At 37.2% G+C, this 15,288-nt stretch overlaps 1 protein-coding gene across 17 annotated transcripts in view; it reads left to right on the top strand.

Annotated features, from left to right (window-relative positions):
• The window catches only part of LOC115209152 (polypeptide N-acetylgalactosaminyltransferase 1), a 612,460-nt gene that overhangs the window by 288,086 nt on the left and 309,086 nt on the right, over positions 1-15,288 (top strand). For 16 of the 17 annotated variants that reach the window (XM_036502255.1, XM_029777469.2, XM_029777478.2 and 13 more), the window contains one exon: positions 10,837-10,940. The exons of the other annotated variant lie outside the window; for it this stretch is intronic. The gene's annotated coding sequence lies outside the window, so the exon portion shown is untranslated. The remainder of the gene's footprint in view (positions 1-10,836; positions 10,941-15,288) is intronic. 17 annotated transcript variants of the gene reach the window in all.

Raw genomic sequence — 15,288 nt, 5'->3', positions numbered from 1 at the left:
CCTCACGGTATCTTGCTTCGATCCCGTATTCAGTTATTGGATCGCTGCAGTGTACTGCAACACCTTGGCGGTGGTCAGAGAAAAATGACGGTCTATCGCAGGGTTTCTCAACCATTTCTTTTTATCTGTGGACCCCTTTGAATATTATTTTCTTCTGGTGGACCCTCATAGCCATTCGATGTTTACAATGCAGTCTCAACTTCTTCAAAATTCCTATCTTGTTTTTTTATGCATTGACTTGTGTCGGACGAACTGTGTAAAATATCAAAGGAAAAAACCTAGCTGTTTCTTACAAGAAACATCCCAATAAATATATCTAATGCAAAACTTTTCAGAGACCCTTAAAATACTATCAGGAATCCCCAATTTACTGTTTTTGTGAATATACCCATATATTTTATATGGAACCTCAGGGTCGTATGGATCCCGGTTGAGAACTATTGGTTTATCGGAAGCGTTCGGTTTGTTCCGTCAGGGCTTCCTCCTCTCGTTCCATAGGTACGCGCAGGCACTCGAGCCATTGTTGCGGGGGTAAGAGTTATCGAGGTGCACCTCACGTGAAGAGGATGTCGGAGACTGGTTTCATCAACTGCAGACAAAGTCATTATAAGAGTGTCGGGCAGTAGATACATCGAGATAATGGGCGCTGCTCTGAGAGAATACGAAGTTGTAACAGGAGTAAAAATTAACCAGAGAAAGACAGTGGAGGAAAACTGCCTACCCTTCCTTTAACCGTGAAGGGCAGGCAATTCATTTCTGTTTAGTGGGTATGGCAAAAGAGGTTGGGCAGTGGACGAGGCTGAAAAGACTGAGGATAAACTCTTTCATTCTAAGCTAAGCTGTCATGGACCTTTTCAAATCCCACTTGGAAAGCAAAATAAGGTTGGAGAGAGTGGCATTTCCCCACCCCAGTAATTACTTGTATCTAGGGCGTCGCCTTTACCTTTGTAGCAGTTGACTATTATGCTGCTACACCAGTCATTGGGTATGACTCCTTCGTGTATCACCTGGTTAACTATACGGGTGACTATGCTATAGCCGACACTACCAGATATTTTGAGCATCTCTGCAGTAATTCCTGATGGGCCTGGGGCTTTCCCTGTCTTCATGCTTCTAATTGCCTTAGCTACCACGGAACTATCAACTCGGATAGCTGGTCCCTCTGTTGGGTCAACATTCGGCAGACTCTCTTTATCCCATTCATTTTCCTCATTCAGCAACCTTTCATAGTGGCGTCTCCAAGCCTCTCTCTTTGCATCCTCATTTAGCGCAAGTGAACCGTCATCCTTGCGAACATATTTCTCTCCTACCACATCACGATTCTCTCTCACACACTGTCTTGCAACACGAAATACCTCAAGTCTTTCATCCTCACGGCGCAGGACATTGGCAAATTTTCTCTTATCTGCTTCCCCTCTGGCTAGATAGACCTGTCTCCTAGCTTCCCTTCTGGCAGTCTGATACACTTCCCTGCTACCACCGTTCTTCCAAGCCTGTTTCTTTTGTCTAATAGCCCAGTCAATAATATTGTTCCACCACCACGTTATTTTGGGTCTTAAAGGGACTTTGCACCAGCCGCAGATCTGGTCAGTGGCTTTCAGCAGGTTGTCCCTCAGAAGCGCCCAGTTGTCTTCTACCCCATGCGTAGCTATACCCCCTTCCATTTCGTCAAAGGCTTCAAGTAACATGTCTCTAAATCTCTGTCCATTCGCAGGGTCTTTAAGCTTCCAGACCCTTCTTCTCCATGTTGGTCGTCTTCTAGTCGCCCTCTTAGTCCTGATCCTAAAGTCACTAACTACCAGTCTATGTTGTGGGGTGCATTCTTCGCCTGGAAAGATTTTGGCATTTATAAGCAGCCGTCTTTCCCTTTTTCTGGCAAGGATGTAGTCGATCCAAGCTGCTGGATCAGGTAATGAAGGTTACGGAGAGGGTTATAGCCCAATTAATTAGAGAGAGAGTTAGCTTAGATGATATGCAGTTTGGGTTTGTGCCAGGGAAAAGTACTACTGATGCTATATTCCTGGTAAGACAGCTGCAGGAGAAATACCTAGCCAAAGGTAAGCCCTTGTACCTGGCTTTTGTTGACTTGGAGAAAGCCTTTGACAGGGTCCCCCGATCCCTTATCTGGTGGTCAATGAGGAAACTAGGGATAGATGAATGGTTAGTGAGAGCTGTGCGAGCCATGTACAGAGACGCTGCTAGTAAGGTGAGGGTTGGCAACGAGTACAGTGAAGAATTCCGGGTAGAGGTTGGGGTCCACCAAGGTTCAGTCCTCAGCCCCCTCCTATTTATCATAGTCCTCCAGGCAATAACGGAAGAATTCAAGACAGGATGCCCTTGGGAGCTCCTCTATGCTGATGACCTTGCTCTAATTGCTGAGTCACTAACAGAACTGGAGGAGAAGTTTCAGGTGTGGAAACAAGGATTAGAATCGAAAGGCCTTAGAATCAACCTAGCCAAAACCAAAGTCCTAATAAGTAGGAAGGTGGACCAACAACAAACGACTTCAGGTAGATGGCCCTGCTCGATCTGTAAAAAAGGTGTAGGTAGAAACTCTATAAGGTGCACCAAGTGTAAGCTATGGACACATAAGAGGTGCAGCAATGTCAAAGGTAGGCTAACTGGGAAGATAGTTTTCATATGTGGCAGATGCTCAGGAGAAATAAACACTGGAAATGTGCAGAGACCAACTTCTACCACGTTCCAGGGAGACAAACTAGAAGTAGTTGATAGCTTCCGCTACCTAGGAGACCAAGTCAGTAGCGGGGGTGGGTGTGCTGAAAGTGTAACTGCTAGAGTAAGAATAGCCTGGGCAAAGTTTAGAGAGCTCTTACCCCTGCTGGTGACAAAAGGCCTCTCGCTCAGAGTAAAAGGCAGACTGTATGATGCATGTGTACGTACAGCCATGCTACATGGTAGTGAAACATGGGCCGTGACTGCTGAGGATATGCGTAAGCTCGCAAGAAATGAAGCCAGTATGCTCCGATGGATGTGTAATGTCAGTGTTCATAATCGTCAAAGTGTAAGTACCTTGAGAGAAAAGTTGAACCTAAGAAGCGTCAGTTGTGGTGTGCAAGAGAGACGGCTGCGCTGGTATGGTCATATGACGAGAATGGCTGAAGATAGTTGTGTACAAAAGTGCTACACCCTAACAGTTGAGGGAACCTGTGGAAGAGGTAGACCCAGGAAAACCTGGGACGAAGTGGTGAAGCACGACCTTCGAACTTTAGGTCTCACCAAGGAAATGACTAGAGACCGAGACCTATGGAAGTATGCTGTGCGTGAGAAGACCCGGCAAGACTAGTCAGGCCATAACCCGTGGCCCCTACCTGGGACGTAGTCAGTCCACCTGTGCATACCTTCCTTCTTGTGACACTTGTGAAGACCTGTTGAGGCAAGTGTAAATCAAAAAATCAAACAAAATCAAAATAGATGAACATCAATGGAATTTGTATCTCTGTGGTACCAGTGCCTGTGGCACACAAGAAAACCATCCAAATGTGGCCGTAGCCAGTACCGCACCGACTGGCCTGCATGCTGTGGGCACGTAACAATCACCATCCGATCGTGGCCGATCGCCAGCCTCATCTGGCTCCTGTGTCGGTGGCACATAAAAAACACCATCCGAGCGTGGTCGTCTGCTAGCCTTGTCTGGCACCTGTGTCGGTGGCACATAAAAACACCATCCGAGCGTGGCCGTTTGCCAGCCTCGTCTGGCACCTGTGTCGGTGGCACATAAAAACACCATCCGAGCGTGGCCGTTCGCCGGCCTCGTCTGGCACCTGTGTCGGTGGCACATAAAATCACCCACTACACTCTCGGAGTGGTTGGCGTTAGGAAGGGCATCCAGCTGTAGAAACACTGCCAGATCTGACTGGCCTGGTGCAGCCTTCGGGCTCCCCAGACCCCAGTTGAACCGTCCAACCCATGCTAGCATGGAAAGCGGACGTTAAATGATGATGATGATGATGATATATATACACGCATACACATACACTTTTTTCCATCAAGGGCTTATATGCCTCAGTATTAGAGTCTTTTCTTTAGCCAAAACACATTGAACTTTAAGCTTTAAGCTTGTAATTATTATTATTATTTACAGAATTTTTTTGCTAATAACCCTTTTCTTCATTTAACACATGTGTGGATTCATTTCACACACATACTAATAAACACTTTTTTCTGTTGAGAGCTTATATGCCTCCATATTAGACTATTTTCTTTAGCCAATACATGGTGAATGCCTAGCTTTAAGCTTATATTGGGTCATCCTATAAATAATGTGGATTTTTCATTTGTATGAACTAAAAGTTGGAGGTAGATGGGATAAACTACCTGCATCAACTTGCTATAAAAGCAGGTAGTAATTTTACCTTGTACTTATTCTTATTGCAAGTTTTGAAGAGTACAGTTCGATTTTAATAGTTATTTTTACAAAACTGTAATGGAAGTGAGCATATTTGGCATATTTTACTTTATGAGTTCAATAAAGGAAACAACACAAGTGTGAGGAATGCATTATATGGGGATCAGACAATAAACGTAAGCCATTGTCAACAGTGGTTCCAGAAATTCTGAGCCTGAAACTACGGCCTAGAAGACAAGCCTTGTCCTGGAAGATCTGTAGAGCTCGATGAGGATATCTTGCAAACCCTGATGGAACAAAATCATCCCATCATAACAGAGAAGCTTGGATTTGGTTATTCAACCATCCATCAACACCTGCAAATTGGGTCAGTGGACTCCTCACAAACTTTCCAAGTCTAATCGTACTCCAGAGAGTGAATATGTGCGCTTCTTTTCTGATACATCTCACGAATGAACCTTTTTTGAACTGAATAATGACTGGTGATGAGAAATGGGTTCTCTATAAAATGCCAAGCACTGAAGAGTGGGTAAGGAAAGGAGAAACACTAGCTAAAGAAGGTCTTCACCCACATAAGGTGTTGTTATCTGTTTGGTGGGATATGGAAGGTTTAGTCCACTTCAAACTTTTAAAGCCAAACCAAATGATAACAAAGATCTAATGTGAGCAGCTTGAGCGGCTTAAGTCAGTGCTAGAAGAAAAACGACCATCTTTGATTTCAAGATGGTGTTCTTCCATCAGGATAATGCTCTGTCAGATACTGTGAGACTCACATTCTAAATGCTGGAGCAGTTTGAATGGGAAACAATGCCCCACCCACCATATTTGTTGGACATTACACCCATCTGATTATCATTTATTCTGCAATCTTCAGAATCATTTGGATGGAAAACATGAATTCTGTAGACAAGGTCAGAACAGTACAGGAGGACTATTTTTCATCACAGACAAGTGAATTTTGTAAGTGGGGCCTTGCAAGTCTACCAGATAGATGGAAAAGCATTGTAGAAAATGAAGGACAATCTGGTTTAGATCAAAAAAGAACTGTTTATCTGAATTTTGAAAAATAAAAGAAGTATTAAAAAAATACATTATTTATGGGATGACCCAATAATTATTTTTATTGTCATACAGATGTGGCAATTTGCTGTACGTGATAGGACACATCAAGTTAAGGGAAATAGTTGTCTTCTACACAAATAGACTTGTTCTTTCAGGTGCCAGTGCCACTTAAAAAGCACTTGTGCCAGTGCTGCGTAAGCACACCTGTAACAGTGACACGTAAAAAGCACGCAACACACTCTGTTAAGTGTTCAGCATTAGAAAGGGCATTCAGCCATAGAAACCATAGCACAACAGACAGTTGGAGCCATACAGTTTCCTGCTAGCCAACTCCATGTCAAACTGTCCAACCCATGCCAGTATGGAAAGTGGACATTAAATGATGATGATGATGATGATATATTTATATAATATAATATAAAGTAAGAAGAGCACTTGTCTAATAAGATTCATCAACTAGTTCTTATACTTAGAAACAACACAATTCATGTGTTGCCTTAATTTCAGTCTTCTGTAATTTTAAGTTTTCACTGCTGAAATTGTCACGTTAGTAGTAACCTAATTCAACAATGTGATGACTGTACACAACAGAAAATTGTATTGAAATTTTCATACTTAATTTCATTTTTTTTTTTTTCTAATTCTATAAACTGTTTCAATTGTATGTTTTTAATTTATTTTTGCCTCTAACTGAATTTCTCTTTCGTATATGTACATGTATGTATCTAATCTCATAAAAACATATATACATAGATACAAATCACCAGCTGTGTAAATGTATATACACTCTTGAACTGTCATCCATTAATCATATTTTTAACACAGCAAGTCCAAAATAGATGTTCTCTTAGGACAAATATCCCAGTAACTAGCCTATCAAAACTGTATGTATATTATGACTTATAGATGATTATTTTAAAATTAAATATTGCCTCAATTGCATATACCAGAGTTTTAATCAGTTAAGCAGCTGTTTGCTACATCAGTGAATGTTATATCAGAGGCATGTGGGTGGCTCAAAACGACTGAAATGTATTGAGCACTCATGCTGACTGCTGCTTGGCTGCATTTTCATCTATCACTGATATTTATTGTAGCAGTTGAGATTACCTTTTGGTATTGATACTACTTCCATCACCAATAATTAATTTTTAACAAACCTGCTGGCTATTTGCAACAGCAGTGTTTAAATGATGAAGGTATTCTATATATCATTACTGCAAGATTTGACTACTATGTGATGACCAAATGCTTCCCACTGATGATTTCCAGTAGAATGAAATCATGTGATATGAGAATTCCCATGCTCATGATAGATGGTTCTCATCTGCTATGATATGTGTGTGCTTTTATGCACCAAGCACCTATAGGAGTGGCTCCCTCAACGCTAATAACACAGCATTCACTGTTCTAACAAGACATCCATGTTAAGTTGGATATAAAGATTACTGTTTGATATTAATGCTGCTTCCATTGCTAATAATTTATATATATATATATATAACCAAGAAAAAAGCAACAAGAATGGATCGGTAGTTTTAGTACAGGAGTGGTTGGCGTTAGGAAGGGCATCCAGCTGTAGAAACACTGCCAGATCTGACTGGCCTGGTGCAGCCTTCGGGCTCCCCAGACTCCAGTTGAACCGTCCAACCCATGCTAGCATGGAAAGCGGACGTTAAATGAGGATGATGGATGATGATGTTTCATACTATAAACATTTTATTTAAAGCTGCAAATATTACAGCAAATATAATGTCAAGTATTCATCAGCTAAATCACATATAGGTTTTCCAAAACATCTTAGAGAGTGTAAATATCCTTATGAAGTTATAGGAGTGAGTTCCATGAATTTGAAGTAGGATTCCAAGCAGACTATATATGTATTCCAACAATGCAAAGTTTTTAAATTGATTATTAACATCCCAGAGAAGATAAATCTACTCAGTGTTAACCTTAATTTTCTTACTGTATCTCCCTCTACCGATAACCTATGACCCCTTTAGTGTTTTCCTTTGATCTTCCTGTATTCTTAATCCCACCATTAATTCTGTGAATTTCTCAATTCAGAGTTAGTGGTGGTCAAACTTACAGTTCTTTTATGAATTTAAGATTCCTTCTACACTGACCTAGATTTTCTGTCACCACAGATATAGACTGAACTTTGTCTGTGGTATCTTTATTCCTTCTTACATCCCCATTTGACCAGCATCTTTCCTCATGTCTCTTGGAACTTATATCCACATCTTTATGAGTAGATTTATCTTCTCTGGGATGTTAATAATCATTTTAAAAACTTTGCATTGTTGGAATACATATATAGTCTGCTTGGAATCCTACTTCAAATTCATGGAACTCACTCCTATAACTTCATAAGGATATTTACACTCTCTAAGATGTTTTGGAAAACCTATATGTGATTTAGCTGATGAATACTTGACATTATATTTGCTGTAATATTTGCAGCTTTAAATAAAATGTTTATAGTATGAAACAATTGTATGAAAACTACCGATCCATTCTTGTTGCTTTTTTCTTGGTTATAATCACCCCACATAATTTTATGGTTAATACCATAAAGAATTCTGGTGCATCTAAGTTAAGTACCATATTCATTTGAATTTATTTGAATCTTAATTGTTTTGCTGAAATATATATATATATATATATATATATATGAAGGGAGAGAGAGAGAGAGGTGCAGGTATGGCTGTGTGGTAAGAAGTTTGTTTCCAACCAACATGGTTCTGGGTTTAGTCCCACTTTGTGGCTCCTTGGTTGTCTTCTATTATAGCCCCAGGCTGACCTAAGCCTTGTGAATAGATTTGATAGATGCAAACTGAAAGAAGCCCGTTGTGTGTGAATTTGCGTCTGTGTTTGCTCACCTACTCACCACCACCATCACCATTTAACAACCAGTATTGGTGTGTTTATGCCCCAGTGATTTAGCAGTTTTGCAAAAGAGACTGATACAATAAAAAAAATAATAAAAGTACTGGTGTCAATTTGTTCACCTGAAATTCTTCAAGGCCAGCATGGCCACAGTCTAATGACCGAAACAAGTAAAAAAAACAAAAAAACAGACACACATGTGTGCATGTGCACATATTTGTGTGTATGTCTGTATAGAAGAAGGACCCTCTTCTTACATAAATGACCACCTAGAAAGCACACTCTGGGGCACAAGTTTGGACAGGGTTGATTATTGAAGACCAGCAGTCACCCATGCATACTAGCCTCCCCTCTCCATGCCACTGAAGTTATCCAAGGCAAAGGTAAAGGCCAACACAGCTTGGCACTAGTGACATCACAACTCATTTCTACAGGTGAGTGAACTGTAGCATTGTGAAATAAAGTGTCTTGCTCAAGACAAAAGCAAATATATGTATGAGAATATGTATTTGTGTGTGTGTGTGTGTGTGTGTGTGTGTCTATCTGTGTTTCTATAAATCACTCCTATCTGCAAGAAACTTGAAGTAATGACACAATGAACCATCAGCTTCAAATGAGTAATTAAAATGTATGACATGTACTTACTTATACACACACACACTGCACATTTTTATAGGTATTGATTATACACACACTCACTAAAATTTTCATGCACTTCAATAACAATTTCATTAATGTCTACTGTAGCTTGACTAAAGTCTATTTATGAAAACTGTAATACACTTCTATTACAAGAAGCAATATTGTAACTCTAAACTCCCTTTTGTAACTCTTAACATATCCAACAAATATAAAAGGCCAACTGTAAAAATGCTAGCAATCTTGTTTTGATTTTGTTTTATTTTTGTTTGTAGATTGTATCTAAATTCATTCCAAAATTGATTGAATGCCAATTCCCTTTTATGATATGGTCCATTCTATTTTTGCTCTGACCTATATTCTTAGACCCATCATTTTGCATTGTGTTATTCAGTTCAGAGAGTGGTGATTTCTTAAGTCAAATGAAAGCATATCTTCATAGAATTACATGAAGATATGCTTTCATTGATTATAATCAATCTGTTACTTGTTTTGTTTTAGACAGTGTACTTGTCTTTTGTCAGTACATTTTGAATGTCTTGCCTATGTCAGAGAGAAGTCAATAGATATAAATAGCTTTTAGTTAAGCTGAAGTAAATTTGGTTGTCTGAAGATGTAAAAAAAATGACATCAATTTTATTAACATGTTAACATTTTATTAATTTGTTTTTACAAGAATTAAAAACGTTTTTTTTTTCAGTATTATGCTATTCATTTGCATTGTTTTGTGCTGTTATAATTTGTTGCTGATGAAATCCTTTATTAATTCACTTTTCTCCTGTTTCATTGGCTTTTCTTTGTCATCACTTATGTAAATGTTTCAAAATGCTCTGACAAAGGATGAAGACAAGTATACCTCATTAAATAGGGAATTACTAAATACAATATCCCATAGCTTACTTGGTTATTAAGCCTGTGTGATTCAATAGTTGATAAACAAAGGCGATTTATCATTTATTATTAATAAGCAATTTAATATTACACAAAGTGATGCTGGTGAATTTTGTAATTTATTGGGTCTTCATACTCATACAGAGTGTGTGTGTGTGTGTGTGTGTGTGTATGTGGAAAGAGAGAGGGAGGAGTGCTGCACGCATGGCCATGTGATTAAGTAGTTTGTATTGGAATCTCATGGTTGAGAGTTGATTCCCATTGCATGGACACTGATGTGTTCTACCATAGCTACCAGTTGACCAATGCCCCATGATGTAATTTGGTACACAGAAACTGATAAATGCTCATCATGTATATATGTACGTGTGCACACCCAAAACAATAAAATAGTGCTAGTAGTGCACTGAAGTTCATCTCCTATATCTTTCTACTTCAAATTTGTAGCATTGTACTAATGTGAGAAGTCAGTTTGACTTGTATCAACAGTTTATTCTTAATATATATCTGATGAATAGTAATTTCTTTCTTGTCATTGATGATTTTCGTTACTTATTATTTTTTTTTCCATTCCTCTTTGAGCTCCTTCCCATTTCTGTGACTCATGAAACTGTTTGGATATCTATGTCATTTATTTCTCTGAAAGTACTATATGTTTGATTTCGTCTTTGTTTCCATTTTTGCCTGTTTGTGTCTATATATGCTTCACTCTTCACTGTCATATCTCTTCAACTGTTAACATGGTTCTTGCCAAATTGATAGTAACATAAAATGTCAATCACTAGTTTGCTAAATGAATAGACTTGGCATAAGTATTAATGCACAGCAGTAGTGTGACAATCAACAGTATTCTTTGTGATGACTAGGAATTCATTTATATATTAAGGAAGCAAGAAAATTGTTCCCTGTCTCATTATCATGATGCTGAATTAACGGTTAATTTTATGGTTCCTAACCAACTATGCTTTCTTTTTCTTTTTTTCTATTAGAAACCCTTCTGTGTTGAAAGATTCCAATTTAGTCAGCAGGGGACTGACAAAATGAATGAATTATCAGAATTGGTTGCCAGCTGTTAATTTTCATCATATAGATGGTAAGCATTGTTTAATATAGCATCTTTTGAAATCACCAGCTTTGATTTGATTTTTTTTACCTAAAGTCTGATTATAATTTTAAGATGATTAAGCTAATTAAACTGACTAGATAAAATGCAGGATATAGGGATTCTTTTTGTGTCGGTATTCATTAAAAAAATTTATTTTAGGTTTGATTTAACTGTTCATAGGTCTTCTCTACAAAAAATTACCTTATGCCTAATCATTATGTAGGCTTTTGTGAATTATTAAATAGAGATAAGCTCTTAATGGTTTGTCTGGGTTCCAAATACAACTTCCAAATGCTACTATTTTCTTTACTTATGCCTCTAATGTCAATAAAATCTGTAAATTTACACAATCTCAAATCCTATGTTAGCTCTCCTAATGTTCAGAGTCAACATTACATGATAAGTTTTCCCTTATTTTTTGCATGAACATTTATTTAACATGTCTGGAATTTCAATATAATAAGAGATTACACACTTTTCTGTCTTGTTCAATCATACCAGTAGAAGAATAGCCCTTTTAGTCACTGAATCATCATTATCATCATCATTATCATCATCGTTTAACATCTGCCATCCATGCTAGCGTGGGTTGGACAGTTTGACAGGAGTCAGCCAGGTAGAAAACTACTCCAGGCTATTGTGTTTGCTTTGGCAAAGTTTTTACAGCTGGATACCCTCCAATGCCAACCACTTCACAGTGGTAACACCAAGTAACTTGCAAAACAAGGAATTTTGAGAAGGGAGAGGGCATTGGAGGAGCTGATCTTGTATCAGATGATGAAAAGTTAGAGTATGCTATAGAGGAGGTACATGGTTACCCAGCCATAGAGAGAGAGAGAATGAGAGGGAAAGAGAGGTAACAAGAATGAGGACAGAAACAGGTGTGCTGATGTAAAGGAGATACTTGGTCACCTATCCAGAGGGCAGAGCAAGAGAAGGAGAGAGAGAGAATGATCAAGAATGAGTGCAGAAACAGGTGTGCTGCTGTAGAGGAAAATTCATTTTTAATAGTTGGAAGCACTGGTACGTCAAATGGCCAGGTTCTGAGACCTGGAGTGCACTGTCATGTACTGATATTTGGATGTTAATCATTGCATTGTGCTCTTTGGCAAGATACTTTAACAACAAAAAGGAAAGTCATATCTACAAAATATCTAAAATCATACCATTTATCTTTGATTTGGAAGGGAAAGAATAAAATGAGATGTTGATGCCATAAAAATTTAGAACCTCTTGAACACAATATAATTTATTTTTGGAATGGAGTGCCTTGAAGCATATAAAGCTATAAATAATAGCGTATAAATAAATATTGGATTAAAAAAACCTTTCACTTGCAATAAAGTTTGTAAAATGGATAGAAATACTTGAAGGGATTACTTTGGTCTAAATAGAATGCCTATCATGTGGGTTCATATTTCACAAGCAGCCTTCCTCTTTTTCTATCCAAAAGAATATTTCAATTTAATATTTACATACTATTATTTATAGCTTCACTTGCTTCAAGAGTCACTATTCCAAAAATAAAATATAATGTTAATATGCTTTGGTAATGGCAATATGATTAACTTGGACAAAACCATTTTAGATAATTATTTCTCAACAGTTTAAATCATATTGTACAGTATAACTGTGGGGACAAAGATCTTTTGTCACTGCCTGAATATATTTTTTATATTCCATTATAGTATTATAATAGTTTTGTAAATGTTGTTGTTTACCGACAAAGCAGCGTCCACCAAGAAGACTAGGTCATGACTATTGATTTTTTTTTAATGCCTCTTTCCATCTTTTTAAAATGGTAGGGTTGGCATTAAGAGTGATTTTTCTGCTATTTCTAGAAGATTAAGTTCTTGTGTAGAGTTCCCCTCATTGACTCATATATTTACTATTGATTTTCATTGGTATCTTGACTGTAAACTAAAATATCATTAAATTTTACTTTCTGTCATATTTCACTGGAGAAGCCAACAGGAGACCAATCCTCAAAATCTTGTTAAATGTTCTATTTAAAGAAACATAAAGAAATGCCTCACTCACTCACAGCAAAGTAATTATAGTTAATGTAACATTATTTATTTAAAAAATGCTTCTGATCTTTCATGCTTTGGATAAAAAAAAAATGAACACTATGATTATGGATCAAATACTAATAACTCCATCTCCTTTTGAATTTGCCGAGAGAAATTAGAAATTGTGGGGTTTATACATTATGTTGATACACATAAATCACTTAGCATGATAAAAAGTAAAGATTACCAAACAGTAGGAATAAATGCTTTCAATATAATTGTATGTAATATATTATCAGTTTTATTTTTACCTTGATAATATATCATTTAAGATTGAATTAACTTGATTTTCCAATATTTTCTTTCTGTTATTTACTATCTTACTATACTGATTTACACATTATATATATGTGAATTTATTCATTAAAAAATGTTAATATCAACATATTAGAATACAGGGATTTCAGTCTTTGTCATGATTATTAACATGTTATATTGTGATTTAATTGTTCAAGTTCTGAGTTGATTCTATTAACTTGTATGTACTGAAAAAATATATTAGCATCACTCAATCTTGTTAACTTTACATTTATATTTTCAAATGCAGAATGAATTTGATGCCCAATTATTCCAAACAACTAGAACTATTGGTTTACTTTAGTTTTTGATATTTTATATTTTTCAATTATCATTTAAAATTATCCTAGTTTCCTTATAGAAACTGACCTATAATTGTGAGAGAGTTAGTTGTGTATGTAGGTGAGGAGCCTTCCCTCTCTTTATATTCTTTGATTGCCTTTTTTTGTCATACTACTATCAACTAGGATAGCTGTTGTGTTCATGTTAGGAGCATCTGCTTTCTCCCAGGCATTCTCAACTACTTACTAACCTTTCATAGTAGCACTTCTGTGCCTCTTTCTTTTCAGAATTACTAAGTGCAAATGTACCATTACCCACCTGTTCACATTTGTCACCCACAACATTTTGATTTTCTCTTATAAACTGTATTGCAGTCCTGAATACCTCACAATTTTGATCCTTGTGTAGGACATTTACTGTTACCTTGCCTATGTAAACCTTATGTCTAGCTTCTCACCTAGGTAACTGATATAATTCTCTGCTGTCTCCATTTTTCCAGTCTTTTGAAGGTTGCCTTTTTACTTTTATAGTTCTGTCTCTGACCCTCAGTTGGTTGTCCCCACTTTCAGTTGACCTCTGTGCTATATATCTCTGTCTCCTCTTCTTTTTCATCAAATGTTTCAGCCAGAATCTCTCTCTCTCTGAATTTCTAACTGCTTGCTGAATCTTTAATCCTTCTATTACCGGCCCACTTGAGCTCACCTGAGAATTCTTTTGGCTTATACTATCAACTCATCTGAAATAGCCTATTCATCTATAAATGAAAATTACAACACAAATCTCATCACTATGTTTGTGAAAACATGTGTCTCCAATAGATAAACAGTTGCTCAAAACTGTCCAATATTTTTACTCCCCACTTTTTTTGGTGGTTGGGAATATTTTCTTCCATCGTAACAGTTACATTTTCCAGAACATTTTGCGACAGGAAGAAAACAAGAAAGAAAAATACCATTTTACATTCACAAATGTTGATTCAGAATTTGAAGGATTTTCAAAAGAAAAGAGCAGAAAAAAAAATCAAGTGAAATATGTAACATAAAACCATATTTTTTGCTGTTTTCATTTTGCATTTTACTCGGTTAAGGGAAAAAGAAAAAAATTTTCTAATGAATCCTAATCTGATTTTGTTAAATTCTTAAAGTTTCTTTGAATTAAAAAAAAATCAGATTACTATTGAACTTCACAATATATGATATTTAAGTATGAGGGTAATATGTGTTCATTAGATTGTTCACTTCATCTTTTGAACTTTATGTATAATGATTTTTGGCTAGTATTTGCATTAGCTGTGGCTTGTGTATACACACACACAAACACAGAGCAGCAGCAGGCATACATGTATGTGTGTATATCGTCAACATTTAACATTCACTTTCCCTGCTAGCATGGATTAGATAGCTTGACAGGAACTGGCAAGGCCAGGGGTTGCACCAGGATTCCATATTCTGTTTTAGCTTGATTTCTATGGCTGGGTGCCCTTCCTAACACCAGCCACTTTACAGTGTGTACTGTGTACTCACCAGCTCAGCCTTGGTGTTACAGGTAGTTGGTGTCTTTCCCAACCATGCCCCCACACATAATAATCTATGGAATTACAATCAGGGTAAATTAAGAAGCCAGAAATTAGGGTTGGTAAAGCCATAGACATTCTCCAAGAATCACTTCTGACTCTTTGTGGAGGT

The sequence above is a fragment of the Octopus sinensis genome, linkage group LG1 (genome assembly GCF_006345805.1).
Source record: "Octopus sinensis linkage group LG1, ASM634580v1, whole genome shotgun sequence".
Lineage (NCBI taxonomy): Eukaryota > Metazoa > Mollusca > Cephalopoda > Octopoda > Octopodidae > Octopus > Octopus sinensis.
This window is presented reverse-complemented; position numbering and strand designations above follow the sequence as displayed.